We start from the raw sequence: 16,021 nt of genomic DNA on the forward strand, positions 1-16,021 counted from the left end.
AAATTCCAGGCCTCGGCCAGGCCCAACCCTGAAAAACTGGGAGATGTCCATAAGGCCCAACACTCATTTTTTTCTGGCTGGACCCAACCTTGTTAACAGGGGAAGGGAGGAAATTCCAGAACCTAAGCACGTGCAGTGGTAACCTCGAACATACATTAGTCTGTCCGGGGAGTAGGACCGCTTAGGAATTGCAGACTGCACCCTGGAAGCCCCACTCACTTGAAGAGGGCATCACTCACACTACTGAGGAATTTGGGGGATTCTAAATGCCGGAGTCCTGATGGCAGACCAACAAAAGCCAATTAGGAGAAACACAGGCCAACCAGAAGAAACACAAGCCAGGCATGATTGAGACGACGTCTGGCCCGGCAAAGGCTCTCGCTTCAAGGTTCCAGATTATTAGAATGGGGCAGAGAATTTGTAAATTAAAACCAAAAAACATCTTCCTGTGGTTTCCAGTTGGCTGGTATAACGACTGCAGCCATGTGCTTGTTGATCATAGGAGTAAAGAGGTACCTGGGAATGAGGCGTTCTTTAAGATGGCTACGATAATTAAATTTCAATTTTGAAAATCTCTTTTGCTTTGACTATACTTCCCTTCAATCTCCACCCAAATCATTCCTCCAGTCTTCTTACGCACCTACCAACCACTGACTCCTTTGGAAGGCCACCCCAAGGACACACTAAACATGCAAATCTCTGTGAGATCTTCTGAGATCCTTAGACTCAAAACACTGGAAGATCAAATTCCTCTTTTTTGAACTGATAATGATCTGTGGGGATGAATTCACATTTGCGGATGAGGCATCTCTAACCTGGCTGAAATGGGTGACAAAAACATCCAAAGAGTTTGCTTGGATGTTTTGGATATTTTGCCAAGTGACAATCCAAGAAACTCAAAACTCTTTCTTCCAAAAGGCAGTGAGGGACTCATACCTGACATGCCAGTGATGACAACAAGCAGTGAGGCCTAGTGGATATAGCTCAGGCCCGGGAGTCAGGACCTAGGTTTTGCAGTGTGGCCTCGGGCAAGTCACTTAACTTCTCGGTGCCTCAGTTACCTCAGATGTAAAATGGGGATGACGACGGTAAACTCCACATAAGATAAGGACTATGTCCAAACCTGATTAAGTTGCATCGCTGCCTGTGCTTAGGGCAGTGTCTGGCACATATAAGCCCTTCACAGACACCATTAAAAATAAAGGGGGGGGGGTGTAGAATCCATCCATTGGCTTTGAGCTTCTTTTACCTTTCTTTGCCAAATATTTGACCACAAGACAAATTCAAGGAATATCCAGATCCCTGTCCTTCCCTCCCAAAGCCAGTCTATCCCCAGCCCAGCCTGGGGCTGCAGGTCTGGACTGGAACAGGCCAAGGGTTCCCACCTAAATCCTAGTCTGCATCCTTAGAGTCTCCTAGATAGTCGCTCTGGTGCAGACTTGGGTTTCCTGGAGGCTGCGCCAGGATCAGATCAGCTTCCAGGGTCAGGGAGATGGATTAGTAGGGAGGGGTTCCTAAGGGGGTACTCGAGATGAGAAATAGACTAGAGCAGAACTGAGTATCAAATCTTGAACATTGCATTTTCATTTTAGACACCCATATATTAAAACGTGGTCTAGGCTGCTTTTATAAACAAATGAAAGTTGGAGACGGACATATTTTTTTAGCTCTGAGTTGCACATCTAGTAGCTGGCTGGCCCAACTTTAATAGCTTTGGTTGCTATAAATACATTTTTTTTTCTAAATCCTTCCCAGTCAGGCAGGATGACACACTTCAGAGGCACATATTAGCACTGTAATTGTTTTTATGTCACAAGAATAATGTCACCTCAATTTTACAACAGCACTGCATACTTGCTCAATATGAGTTCTGTGATTTTCACGTTTTAAAATCTAATAGCAAAAGCAACTGCTGAAATGTCTTAAGCGTACCATGTTCCTAGTCAGAGCAATATACTTGACACAAAGGAAAGTGCAGCACTACCACTGCTCTCTACCACTGCTCAAGTACTTTTCTTTGGATTAGGGAGGTACCCCAAGGTGCCAAATTTGCATAACAAAAGCAAATACTCTGCCTCTCTATGCTTTTAAAAATTTGAATATTAAGGGAAGGACATCACCTTTAAAATTTAGACAAAATTTCTCTAGAGAATCTTAAACACAATTAGAGCAAATCAGAGTGCACACAGATGCAGAACTAGAGTATTGGAAAAGACATACTCTAGTCTGAGAAGCAGCGTGGCTCAGTGGAAAGAGCATGGGCTTTGGAGTCAGAGGTCATGGGTTCGAATCCTGGCTCTGCCACTTGTCAGCTGTGTGACTGTGGGCAAGTCCCTTCGCTTCTCTGTGCCTCAGTTCCCTCATCTTTAAAATGGGGATTAAGACTGTGAGCCCCACGTGGGACAACCTGATTCCCCTGTGTCTACCCCAGCGCTTAGAACAGTGCTCTGCACATAGTAAGCGCTTAGCCAATACCAACATTATTATTATTATTATTACATGAAGTAAATGAAAAAGATATTTTCAGAAGGAATCCTGAAAATTACATAGAAGAAATAAGTGCGGGAGCAGACCAAAAATACTGTAAAAATTTGGAGGGTAAAAAAGACAGTGTAACAGAAAGACAAGAGCAGGCGAAGGAGAATGCACCTTTAGCCTTTTCTAATATAGACAAATGTGAGGCGGGAATATCTGAGGGGAAAATAATGGTGTATGTCACAGCATGTGCCCTAGACTGCGTATGGTAAAAGACCACTGCAACTTTTTATTAGTAATCTCATACAATTCTTGCTTATCAAATACAAATTTAACAGCAGTGGGATACTCATTTTCAGTAAAATGCTGATAAATGATCCCCTTGTGTAACCTGATTAGATTTTCATTGCCAAATATACTAATCATGTAGATGGATAATGTGATCTTAGTTCTACCAGATTTAAAAACACTATGGGGTCTGCTGAAGAACTAAGTGCTTGGAAGGGTACAATAGAAGGACTAAATGATGAGTTTACAATGGTGGGGCGGGGGAGCACGGACCAGGGAGAGGCAGACAGTAAATTAAATGATAGAAGGAAATAATAAGAGTATATAAAATGCAAACCTAAGTGTTACTGGGTGGGAGAGGGGCTCTGAGTCCCGAGGGGAATTTAAAGTGGGGGTAGTCCAGATTTAATGGGGGAAGGCCTCTTGAAGATGTTATTTCAGAAGGGCTTTGAGGATGGGGAGAGCTGTGGTCTGTTGGATAGGATAGAGGAGGGAGCAATGGCAGAGGGAAAGCATGAACAAGAGATTTAGAGGAAGAGACAATGAGGCCTGATGAGACAGATTGGGAGGAACAAAAAGTGGAAGCAGCGGGTAGTGGGAGAAGAAAGTGGAGAAGGAGGAGGAAGTGTGGCCTATTGGAAAGAGCATGGGCCTGGGAATAAGGAGACCTGGGTTCGAGTCCCAGCTCTGTCACTGGCCTACTTGGCCTGTTATGTAACCAGGGCTAAATTTCCTCATCCATAAAAAGGGGATAAGTTAGACTGTGAGTCTTCTGGAGGTCAGGACTTTGTCACCACAGAGAGCTAGCTTATCAAGTGACTCCAAGCCCAACTCTCAGGAGCTTCTGTTTGATGCGGAGAGGAATGGCTCACCAGTGAAGCTTTCTGAAGAGCGGAGAGATGCATAGAGAGTGATGATTCAGAAAAAGAGATCCAGATGGCAGAGTGAAATATTGACTGGACAGGAGAGGCTGGAGGCAGGAAGATCAGTGAAGAGGTTGATGTCAGTGGTCAAGCTGGGATATGACAAAGCACCTGGACCAGCGGGATGACCGTTTGGATGGAGAGGAAAGAGGAGATTCCAAAAATCATGGGGGGAGAAAGGACAATATTTGATGACAGAACAAACATGGGAGATGGAGGAGAAGGAGGAGTCGTCAAGACTAAATGCTGCCCTTCAAAGATGGGAGAGTACGGGGGTGTCAATTATAATGGGAAAGTTAGGGAGAGAAGATTTGGGAGGGAAGATACATTGACTTTGGATCGAAGCTACTCAGAAAAGTTTTTATAAGCTTAAAATACATGCTATCGTTGCTATTTTCCAGTTCTTTCAAATCATCTACCACAGTTTAGTTTTGAAAGTAACAGAACTCTGTAGTGAAAGGAAATGAACTATTTTTAAAAATACGACACAAACACTAACTCATAGAAGAGTTACGTGCAAGTGCCTTGGGGGAAATGCCCCTTATCTGCGATACCCGGAATGAAATATGTATGGGTGACATAAAGAGAATTATACATAAATTAGCGGTTACATTTTGAGAAAACGTGCTCTTGAACCTTTCACCATATTAAATACAAGGATCTCATATAAAAAAACAAAAATCTATTTTTTGCTATAAACTGCAATGACAGGGAAAGATAATGGACTTGTATCTTCTCCACCGAAGCAATATGACTGACCGGCTGTGCAAACTTCCCGTGAAAAAATGACTGAACCATGCCACGTCGTGGATAAGTGGAAAGAGCTGGGGCTTGGGAGACAAGGGATGCGAGTTCTAATCCCGCCTCCGCCACTCATCTGCTGGGTGATCTTGGGCAAGCCCCTTAAACTCCTCTGGGCCTCAGTTACCTCCTCTGTAAAGTGGGGATGAATACCGTGAGTCCCATGGGGGACAACCTGCTATTACCTTCTAACTACCCCAGTGCTAGGACAACGCTTGGCACACCACAAGGGCTTAAAAAAATAGCATTATCATCATTATTATTATATGTAGGGAATGCCTAAGATTAAAGAGAGCTCCCAGAAAAAGGCGAGGTTCTTCCTCGGTGCACTTAATTAAGCCTCTTCCACATTAGAGGGAAGTTTCCGAGGGGGAAGATATCAGCGGGATTTCTAAGCTCCAAATAACCCGGAGACCTCCTCTCCCTGCCCGACGTGAATTAAAATGGCTGTTATAAGTCCATGAAAATTGAGTGGAAATGGCAGTTGGCCCGTGGTAGTTTTGAAGAGAGGCGACCTCAGGGCAGACAACAACTACGATACCAAACGGTGGCCGGGGCAGGCAGTGGTGGTTCCTCCCCAAAACGCTGTTTAGCCCCGGTTAGGATTCAGAGGTGTCGACGCAGGCTCCTGACTGCCGGCAGGCCCTATTCAAACCGTTTTCGGTTAAGCAGAACCTGCCCCACGATGCTGAAATCCACCACCATGTCACAGGCGCCTGCAAACACACGCGCAAACACCGCACAGCCCAGAAATCTTTTTGTGAACACACCTCGGACACGGGCGAAGGGAGGGGGAAAAATCGGGGGCCTCGGATGGAGGGGAGCCAGCACAATACAGCACCGGGCCGTGGAAAGGCCAGACTTTTGTTCCCGCACCCGGGCAACCCTTTCCTGCCTCTTCTACCGTCCTACGGAGAAAGCGGTCCAATTTTAGGGGGAAACCACTCCAATTTTCTCGACAAACGGCTCCTCTTTTGCCGGGAAATTGCCGTGGCTGGCGAGTGGTCTGTCGTTAGGCTTCGCTGAGGCCGAGCCCTACCTACGTGCTCAGCATTTTATTTTGGTTTTGCCCGTCGGGGGGGGGGGGGGACACCGACCCTTTGGGGTCGCAGGGTTGGCAGGGCCCTTTACCCCGTCACCGGTCGTTACCGGTGGCCGAAAGGGGCCGGGGGGTGCGGGGGCGGCCCCGGCCGGCCCGGTGGGCCGTCGTTGGGAAGGGTAAGGCCGAGGGCCCGCCATGCTTCTGCCGGCTCGGGTTGGGGGGGGGGGGGGGGGGTCGGGGGAGGGGGCTGTAGGGGCGGCCGGGGGCATTTCGCGTCCCGCGCCGGTCTCTCCCCGCGTCCGGTCCCTGCAGCGGCCCTTATTGTTCCCCGGCTCCGCCCGGCCCGGCCCGGCCCGGCCCGGCCTCCCTCCTTCTTTCCTCCCTCCCTCCCGGCGGCTGCCCCCCGCACTCACCGCGCCGTCCGAGCAGCAGCAGCAGCAGCAGCTGGAGCAGCAGCTGGAGCGGAGCAGGAGGAGGAGGAGGTGTTGTGGGTCCGGCTGCTCTCAGCTGCGGGCCCCCGCGGCCTCCGCCTGGGCCTGGGCCCGGGCCTGGTCCTGTCCCGGCTGGGCCGTGCGGGCCCCCTCGGCCCTCCCCGCCGCCGCTCCCGCCTCGGCCGCTCCCGCCTCGGCCCGCCGCCCACCTGCTGCTGCCGAGGCCGCTCTGGCAGCAGGGGCCATCTTGTTCAGCTGCCCCTTCCTCCTCCTCCTCCTCCTCCTCCTCCTGCCGGCGCCCTCGTCGGCCTCGTTCCGCTTCCTCTTCCTCCTCCTGCTGCTGCTGCTCCTCCTCCCGCTCCTCCTCCTCCTCGGGGCGGGGCCCAGGCGGGGCACCCGCCGAGGCCGCCGCTCCTCCTTCCCGCGGACGAGGAGCACCAGGAGGAGGAGGGAAGACGGGGGGGGGGCGGTCGAGGAAGGTCCGCGAGCCCACAAGTCCTCCTCCTCCTCCTCCTCCCCGAAGAAGGACCGGGGCCCCTGGAGCGGCCGGACGTGTGACCGGTCCCTGCGGGGCAGGGGGCCTCTCGCCTCGGGGCCTCGACTCTTTCTCTCTTCTCTCCCCGCCGGGTCTCTCTCTCCCCAGGGTGTCTCCCTCTTCCAAGTCTCTCTCTCTCCCCGGGGTGTCTCTCTCTCCCTGGGGTGTCTCTCTTTCCCCGGGATCTCTCTCTCTCCGGGGTGTCTCTCTCTCCCCGGATCTCTCTCCGGGGTGTCTCTCTCTCTCTCCCGGGGTGTCTCTCTCTCTCTCTGTGTCTCTGTCCTCCCCCCGCCCCGCGGCTCCCAGGCCCGAGAGGAGCCCCCCAACCCCCGCCGCACCCCCAAGTGCGGGAGGCACCGGGGAGCCCCTGATCCTGCTTCTGCCCCTGCCCACCTACCAACCGGACTCCAGACCCCTAAACACTCGCCGTCCGCAATAGTAGGAATAACAATAATGATGATAATGGTGTTGGTTCAGCCCTTCCCACGTGCCAGGCACCGTACTAAACGCTGAGGTGGATCCAAGCAGATCGAGTTGGACACCGTCCCTGTCCCATGTGCCGCGCCCCCCTCCCGTCTCAACCCCCTTTTTCATAATAATGGTGCTGATTACGCGCTTCCTAGACGCCAGGCGCTGTACCAAGCGCTGGGGTGGATCCAAGCAAATCGAGTTGGACACTGTCTGTCCCACGAGGGGCTCCCCCTCTCACTCCCCATTTTACAGATGAGGGAACTGGGGCCCAGGGGAGTAAAGTGACTTGCCCGAGGCCACGCAGCAGACAAGTGGCGGAGGCGGGATTAGAACCCATGACCTTCTGCCTCCCAGGCCAGGCCTCTAGCCGCTAGGCCATGCTGCCCCTCTTTATGCTTCCATCTGGCCCATCTCCCTTCTCCCCGCAGCCCCCCAGAGGGGTCAGGGTCTTTGCCCTCGCCTAAGCCTTTACTTCTGGGGAGGAGTAGGACCCAAGTTTCCTGGCCCCGGGTAGAGACCCTAGGCTAGTAAATTCTGTGTTGTACTGTACTCTCCCCGATGCTTAGGACAGTGCTCTGCACATCGTAAGCACTCAATACCTCTAACCGACTTGTACGCTGCCCTGCACATAGTAAGTGCTCAATAAATATCATTAATAATAATGATGGCAGATTCCATAGGTACCAACTCAGGAGAAGGGGCACAGTCACAGCACCATCGGCCCTCCTACTGATTTTTGGCCTTGAGGTGAGGACCCGAAGGTTGCTTTCACTTGTCTGCCCCATTCCTCCATCACAGCCAGCAGCAAAATGGTGTTGGTAGCAAACCGGCAGAGCTGAAGGACATTGGTAGATGGGGATGAGGGAGTTGGAAAGCAGTTTATGGATGAGAAACAGTACGGTCTAGTAAAAAGACCAAAAGGCTGGGAGGCAGGAGACCTGGGTTCTGGACCCGACTCTGGCAATTGCCTGCTGCGTGACCTCGGGTGAGTCACTTAACTTCTTTGTGTCTCTGTTTCCTCATCTGTTAAATGGGGATAAAAATACTACATCTCCTAGGCTGTGAACCCCATGGGGCACAGGGACCTTGTCCAATGTGATTATCTTGCATCTACCCCAGTGCTTGGCATAGAGTATGTGCTTAACAAATGCCATAATTATTATTAAAATAACCAAAGACAGAAATGGTTAACCCTGCTTGCTTCCTTCCTGTAGTCTGGGTCTGACTCAAAAATTAGCTTCCTGTTGCTACTGGTGTCCCAATTTACCCCTCAATCCCACATTCCCCTCCTTGGGGAGAATCTTCTAGAGCGTGAGCCCGTTGTTGGGTAGGGATTGTCTTTATTTGCTGCCCAATTGTACTTTCCAAGCGCTTAATACAGTGCTCTGCACACAATAAGCGCTCAGTAAAAACGATTGAATTGAATGAATGGACAAGTCCAGGGTAAACCCACAGACAAGGGCAAACTTTAAAAAAAAAAAAAGAAAAGGTATTTGTTAAGTGCTTACTAAGTGGCAGGCACAGTACTAAATATTGTGGTAGATATAAGGCAATAAGTTGGACATAGTCCATGTTCCCCATGGGGCTTACAGTCTTAATTCCTATTTTACAGATGAGGTAGCTGAGGCATAGAGAAGTAAGGTGACTTGCCCAAGACCACACACAGACAAATGGTAGAGCCAGGATTAGAACGCAGGTCCTCCGACATCCAGGACTGTGCTCTTTCCACTAGGCTATATGGGACAACTTCTACTCCATCTTAACCAGGAGGCATGGAACAGGGAAACTAGGCTGCCCCAAAATTCCCATTTTATGGGCCCAAGACAATGGAAGGGTATGGAAATTGGAAAACCAAAGAGATAGCTTCTCCTACTTTTTATTCAACTTCCTTGTCCTTCTGCGGAAACTTGATTTTTATAGTGGAATTTTCATGACATGGTATGTGAATCTACAGCAAACAATTGAATTCTCTTTCCTCAGTGTGCTCTTTTGAAACACAATGGTTCAGTGAATGAAACTACTGTTTTCTAGAGGCTTGAGGCTATGAAAGGGGGAAAAACTAAATGGGTACTTGGTAATGAACTTCTCCAGTAATATTTATTGGATGCTTGGAAACCTTTAGATATGCCAAATAATTATTATTGTGTTTGAAACTGTGTCACTTGCCCTTTTAAATGCAATGCAATACAATACATTTGCACCTGTGACCGCTAAATTGGGAACTTTCAGACTAATCTCTGCCAGAGTCTAAATAGAACACAGGGAGGATGCGAGCCCAGTTCTTTGTGACCTTGGGCAAATCACTTAAGTTCTCAGGGCCTCAGTTCCCTCATCTGTAAAATGGGGATGAAGACTGTGAGCTCTAAGGGGACCAGGGACTGTGTCCGGCCTGTTTATCTTGACTCTACCCCAATGTTTAGTTTAATGCCTGGCACATAGTAAGTGCTTAACAAATGCCATCATCATCATTATTATTATTCTTACAAACCAGAAGGAATTTCTGAATCCCATGGGTCCCCAAACATTATGGATCCAAGTTGGATTGGCAAAATTCTGATCACATTAAATCAATCAATCGATAGTATTTATTGAACACTTACTCCATTGGCCTGGGAGAGTACAATAGAGTGGGTAGGCACGATCCCTTCCCTCAAGAAGCTTACAGTCTTATGGGAGAGACTAATACTCATATCAATTTCAGGTAGAAGCACCTGAGAATAAAAGGATGTACAAGGCCTTGTCTGGTTTGCACTTATTGTCCTGTTCGTGGCTGGACCGCTTGGGAACCAAACACCTGTGTTCTTTTGGGGAAAGGATCTAAGATGGGTTGGGTTAAGCTAGAGATTTCTAGTTTATGCCTCTAGGGTTTATGAACTCTCAACTCCAAAGGCCAGCATAATCGGTAAGGAGGTTGTCACTGAGAAATTGCTTTTATTAAGAATTATTCTTTTTACTTTGCTACTTTTTTCATAGTTCTTAGCCCCAGAATGTACATTTTAGGGGGTGCTGGGAGCTGGTATTGTACCGAAAACAGCTGAAATTGGGAATTCTGAGTAGCAAACATTGCAGGTAGCCCCTGCCCGCAAAGAGCATTGAATCAGGGACTGGAGGAAGGGGGAATAAATCAGTTAAAATGGTGACTGCAGGCTTTTCAGTCAGTCAGTCAATCAATCAATGGTGTTATTTGAATGCTTACTCCATGCACAATACTTTTTTTAATGGTATTTGTTAAACACTTACTATGGGCCAGACACTGTTCTAAGCGCTAGGGTAGATACAGATCAACCAGGTTGGATACAGTCCCTGTCCCACATAGGGCTCACAGTTTTAACCCCCAGTTTACAGATGAGGTAACAGACACAGAGAAGGTAAGTGACTTGCCCAAAATCTCTCAGCAGGCAAGTGGCAGAGCCTGCATTAGAACCCGGGTCCTTCTGATGTCTCAGGAGTACAAGAGAGAAACAGCACAATCCCTGCCTTCAAGGAGTTTACAATTTAGCAGACAGGCATTAAACAAATTACTGGTAAGGGAAGTAACCAAGTATAAAGATATGTATGTGCATAAGTGTGGTTGGGGTGAGGTGACTACCTAAAGGGCTTGAGGAAAGAGATCGGATGAGCAGGGCTTTTCTCCCAATTTGTCCTTCCCTGAAACAAGCCCTGCCTCTGTCCCTGCTTTCATCATGGATTCATTGTGAAACCTCTTTTTACACTGGATTTTCAGTTTCTTTATCAGAAAAAATAAGCACGTTAAATGCCAAATATTATTTTGATTGTAAACAAAGAAGCCTGAGGGGCTATTTGAAACAACAAAATGAACCATTTAGCAACCCACTAATACATATTCTCCTTTCGGCTCCTGTACATATTCTTTTCAAGAAATGTCCTGCTCAAAATCTTCACTAGATAGTCCCGTGGACACCTACTCTGTATTTTCCTCTTCCAGTTTTCATTTTGAAAATATTTTTCTCTGAAATGCTTTTGAACTTAAGCATGATTTAAAGATTTCGGAACACAACCTAACTGCAAGATATTTAATCACCTATTTGGCTGAAGCAGTGTCTGCCTTCCAAAGATTTAATTTATCCTGTACTCTCTCAGACTGAGAAGGAACCTTCTAAAATAATACAGTGGGCTGCCCAAAAAATTCTTCCTGAAGCTGAAATCAGGGGGTCTTAATCTTCCAAGCATCCCAGAATTTTCCTTCTAATTGGTAGCAGAGTTCATAATGAAGCAGGAGGCCCCAGGATCTCTGAAGTAGGAAGGGTTAGACCCTGGCAATGAATCAGCTGGTGACCTCCTTCCTGTGTCTCAGTGGCCTGCAGTGGGGAGCTGGCCTAACATTACAAGGGAGGTTCCAGGGGTTGGGCAGAAGCCTTATCTAAGTGACCCAAAGACATATCATATCCAAGGAATTACCCTTAAACTGTAGTAGCCACTGGCACCATCTAAGAAGCCTTGCTCCACCTCCCAGGAGGGGGATCAAAGTGAATGGGCAAGAGAATCAATCAAGACTATTCACTGAATGCCAACATGGGCAGAGACTGTACTGAGTGCTTGGGAGAGTACAAGAAAATTAATAGATAGGATCCCGGTCCTCAAAGAGTTTACAGCCTAGTAGGGGAGACTTGGTGTGGTTCAAATCCAGTTCTACCAGCGCACGCTTGGAACGAGGATATTGCAGTATACTGCACATAGTAAGCACTCAAACACCACCGATTGGTATTATCCTCCTACCACCTCCCCTTGCCAAGGGTCGTGATGTCCTGGCCCTCCCACCCTCTCCTTGGCTGCTTCCTCTAGACTTTAAGCTTGTTACGGTTGGGGAACATGTCTGTAAATGCTGTTGTATTGCATTCTCCCAAGCACTTTGTATAGTTCTCTGCACATAGTAAGCGCTCAATAAATACCAATGAATGACTGAGAGATTGATTGGCCATGGTTTGGTTTGCGATTTAACACTACGATCCTCAGGTTGTTTTCTCTGTAACCTGATTATTTTGCATCTTCCCCAGTGCTTAGTACAAGGCTTGGTGCATAGTAAGCATTTAACAAATATCACAATTATTATTAAACAAATGTTGCACTTGCCCATCTTCAAATGATACTGGTTTTCTATGAGAAACTATTTTAAAGAAGAGGAATTGTTGAATTTTCTCAGGGTTTCATTTATCTAAACTGACAGACCTGAAGACTGCTCAGTTGGGGCTCGACGAGAGATGATCTCGATCTTTTGTATATAAGGGTCAGTCTTATCCCCAGTTCTCCTCTTAACACCCAGGCTGCATTCTCCCAGAACTCTGCTGTAAGAAAAATTTGCGGTGTAACACCAACCTGACACTGTATTGTGCTGTATCCAGACAGATGCCTGTTTTCAGAACATTCCCTAATTTTGCCTTGGTATCCTAGCCAAGACGCATAGTGAAAATATGCAGTATAACCTAACGGGTTGTATCTTAATAATCATGTTTAATCACTGAGTGTAGACTTCAGCAGCTGACAATGGGGCAGGCAAGGAGTAATGGCAAATGTACAGTGGACATCCAAACTTTTCTCTGCAACCTTATTATTTTATATCTTCTCCAGTGCTCAATACAGGACTTGGCACATAATGAACATTTAACAAACACTTCAGTTAGTACTAAACGAATGCTGCACTTGCCCATTTGAGAGGGTGTTGGATTTCTTCACTGATACTGGTCTTAGAACGTAAGAGTGTAAGCTCCTTGTGGGTAGGCAACATGGCACTTCTTGGTTTTGTAATTCCCAAATGTTCAATACAATGTACTTCACCGAGATTGCATTCATTAAATACTAGTACTACTAACTACTATTGACAACTGAGCACTCTAGAAGGTTCTGAGGGAAATTATAAAGAAAGAACAAGGCATTAATAGTCAATCAAGTGAGCCTGTTGTTGGGTAGGGATTGTCTCTATTTGTTGCCAAATTGTATTTTCCAAGCATTTAGTACAGTGCTCTGCACACAGTAAGCTCTCAATAAATACGACTGAATGAGTGAATGAATATTTATTGAGCACTTACCATGTGCAGAACACTATACTAAATGCTTGGGATAATACAATGTAACAAATTGGGTAAGCTCCTTGTGGGCAGGGAGCATGTCTACCATTCTATTGTACTGTTCTCTCTCAAGCCCTTAGTTCAGTGCTTTGTACACATGAAGTAATCAGTCGTATTTATTGAGTGCTTACTCTGTGCAGAACACTGTATTAAGTCTTTGGGAGAGTACAATATAACAATAAACAGACACATCCCTTGCCCACAACAAGCTTGATTTGGTTGACATGTTCTCTGCCCACAAGGAGCTTACAGACCAGATGAGGAGACAGAATCAATTATCACCCTGGTCAACTGACCTTGAAAAGAGGATTTAGTTATTCTTAACCTTTTTCCTCAGTTGGTAAGCCATGAAGATGTCCGGGTTCCTCAGTAGCCTAAAACCACAGTGAGATTTCACAGGACGGTTAAGGAGGGCCCTTACAGGGATCTTTTCTGTGTAACCTAGAAATACCGTTTTGCTCCAAAAAAATCTAGACAACTCAAGTTGGACCTTCTTAACTTTGATATGCTCAATTCTGCCATAATGTATGCTTTCAATACATAGCGCATGATCAGGGAATTTAGGGAATGCTCTTCCAACCACTGCGCCTGTTTGAGCTTGACCATACCGCTTATCAAATAAACCGGACTCTTGTGCAGCATCAGAATGGGATGAGTTCTACAGTGTGAGTTTTCTTTAACACCAGGTTTCACAGCCCAAACCTTGTATTTGAGGAGAACTGGGTGGCGCTTAGAATGGAGAAATGATTCTATATGACAAATCTCTCTCACACATTTTCACACACAGTCACGCACTCTCATACCCCTTTTTATAACCTCTCACGTCACACAACCACATCATTTCTAGCTCTCTTTCTTTCAGACATACTCACTCATACTCTTTCCCACATCCACTAACTCTCACATACTTATTCCTCACACCAAATCACAGACTCTCAAATGCTCTTCATGAACCATTCACTCTGACACATCCACTCTGATACCCGCCCCTCTTTTTACTCCCTTCTCCTTCCTCACACATTCTCACTCATTCACACACCTTCCTATAACCACTAACTCTCACACAGTTACTCCTCCCACTCAATTACACACGCTCTCACACCCAAACGCACACGCCTTCTCCCATATGGCACTTTTGTCTCTTATTCCATTCATTCCTCTCATAGTAGCAGCAGGAACAGTTTGCCCAGGGGACCCTAAAAACGATCTTTAAATGGTGACAGCAGAGAATCATAATAGACAGCAAAACCGAGGGAATCATAATAGCAAAAACTGGGCCACAAAGAGGGGGAAAAAGTCCAAGGGAAAGAAGGAGACGGCAGTGAAGATGAGGTGGGAGACCGCCCACACTGCTAATGAGCATGGATTTGGGAGTCAGAGGATCTGGATTCTAATCCCAGCTCTGCCACAGTGACTGCTGCTATGTGACTTGGGGCAAGTGACTTAACTTCTCTGTTTCTCAGTTACCTCCCCTGTAAAATGGGGACTAAGATTGAACCTAACGTAGGACAGGGACCGTGTCCACCCAATTACCTTGTATCTATCCCAGCACTCAGTACAGTGCCTGACCCTGAGAAGCAGTTCTAATCCTGCCTCCACCAGTTGCCAGCTGTGTGACCTTGGGCAAGTCATTTTAACTTCTCAGTGCCTCAGTTGCCTTATTGAGTTACCTGTTCTCCCTCGTACTTGGACTGTAAGCCTCGTGTGGGAAAGGGGACTGTGTCTCATGTGATTGACTTGTATTTGCCCCAGCACTTAGAACAGTACTCGACACATAGTAAGCACTTAACAAATACCATAAAAAAGAAAAAAAGATAGTTCTGGTCAGGAAGCCAATTTCTTAACCACTAACTCAAAGATGAGGGACTATTTGGGTGACCAGAAACAGTAACCTCATCTTAATTTCATATCTGTAGTTTCCAAACTTAACCTTTGTCACAATCACAGCCTCCCTGAGGTCCCCAGGGACTTCTACAATACCCCAAATCCTCAACAAGAGGGGAAGTAGCTTGGCCCAGTGGAAAGAACACAGGCTCAGGAGTTGGGAGACCCGGAGTTTAATCCCACCTTTGCCACTTGCCTGTTGTGTGCCTTTGGGCAAGTCACTTGAAAAGTCTGCGCCTCTGTTTTCCCATCTGTAATTTGGGGATTAATGCCTGTTCTCCCTCCTACTTAAACTGCGAGCCTCAGGTGGAACAGGGACTGTGACCTATTGGGTTATCTTGTATCTACCTCAACACTTCACACAAAGCAAGTGCTTAACAAATACCACAACTATTATTAATATTGCTACTATTAGTAGTAGTAGTAATAATAGCAATAATACTAATAATAACAAGATCTCAGCAAGGTTTCCATTGACTCTCTTTTTCCTTTACCACAACTGATGCAGATGTACCAACCCACGCCTGACTAAACTGTCAGCCTGTGCAAAACTGGGTAAACCAGCATGTTTATCACGCACAAGCATTAGTGTGAGCAGGGCTGATTTTCTGCTGGACATTCTAGGATGCCCATCCAGAACCTCTTTGGATGGGGATCCAGGGCAGTGGTGAAGCACTGCCCATGCCCACATCGCTGCAACTCAATCAATGGTATTCATTGAGCTCTCTGTGTGCAGAGCACTGCACCGCAGATATCACTACCACCCTCCCCCGGAACACTTTTAGAACTGAGAAATTTTTTGAGGCGTGTAAATTACACGACTGAATACCTGGTGCTGTTGCAATGTGAAGGCTTCTTGATGCCTGAAGAAGAGAAGGAGGCAGCTCCCAGATGGGGATTATTTTCCTGACCGGGAAATAAGCAAGATGGGAGGAGGGAAGCACTCTAGAGGGGACCAGCGGGTCCAAACAGCAGGAACCCCCCAGGAATGTGCCCGGGGAAACTTGACACCGACCCCCCACAACAACCCCTGGTCAGCCCAAGTAAAGTCAGCCTGGTCCCCTGGTCTGTTTTCACCTCAGCGTGAC

At 47.2% G+C, this 16,021-nt stretch overlaps 1 protein-coding gene across 7 annotated transcripts in view; it reads right to left on the minus strand.

Moving 5' to 3' along the window:
- Positions 1-6,251, minus strand: part of RC3H1 (ring finger and CCCH-type domains 1) — a 54,324-nt gene extending 48,073 nt beyond the window's left edge. For all 7 annotated transcript variants that reach the window (XM_029080517.2, XM_029080520.2, XM_029080521.2 and 4 more), the window contains exon 1: positions 5,943-6,251. The gene's annotated coding sequence lies outside the window, so the exon portion shown is untranslated. The remainder of the gene's footprint in view (positions 1-5,942) is intronic.
- Positions 6,252-16,021: the final 9,770 nt, after the last annotated feature.

This window comes from Ornithorhynchus anatinus, chromosome 16 (genome assembly GCF_004115215.2).
Source record: "Ornithorhynchus anatinus isolate Pmale09 chromosome 16, mOrnAna1.pri.v4, whole genome shotgun sequence".
In the NCBI taxonomy this organism is placed as follows: domain Eukaryota; kingdom Metazoa; phylum Chordata; class Mammalia; order Monotremata; family Ornithorhynchidae; genus Ornithorhynchus; species Ornithorhynchus anatinus.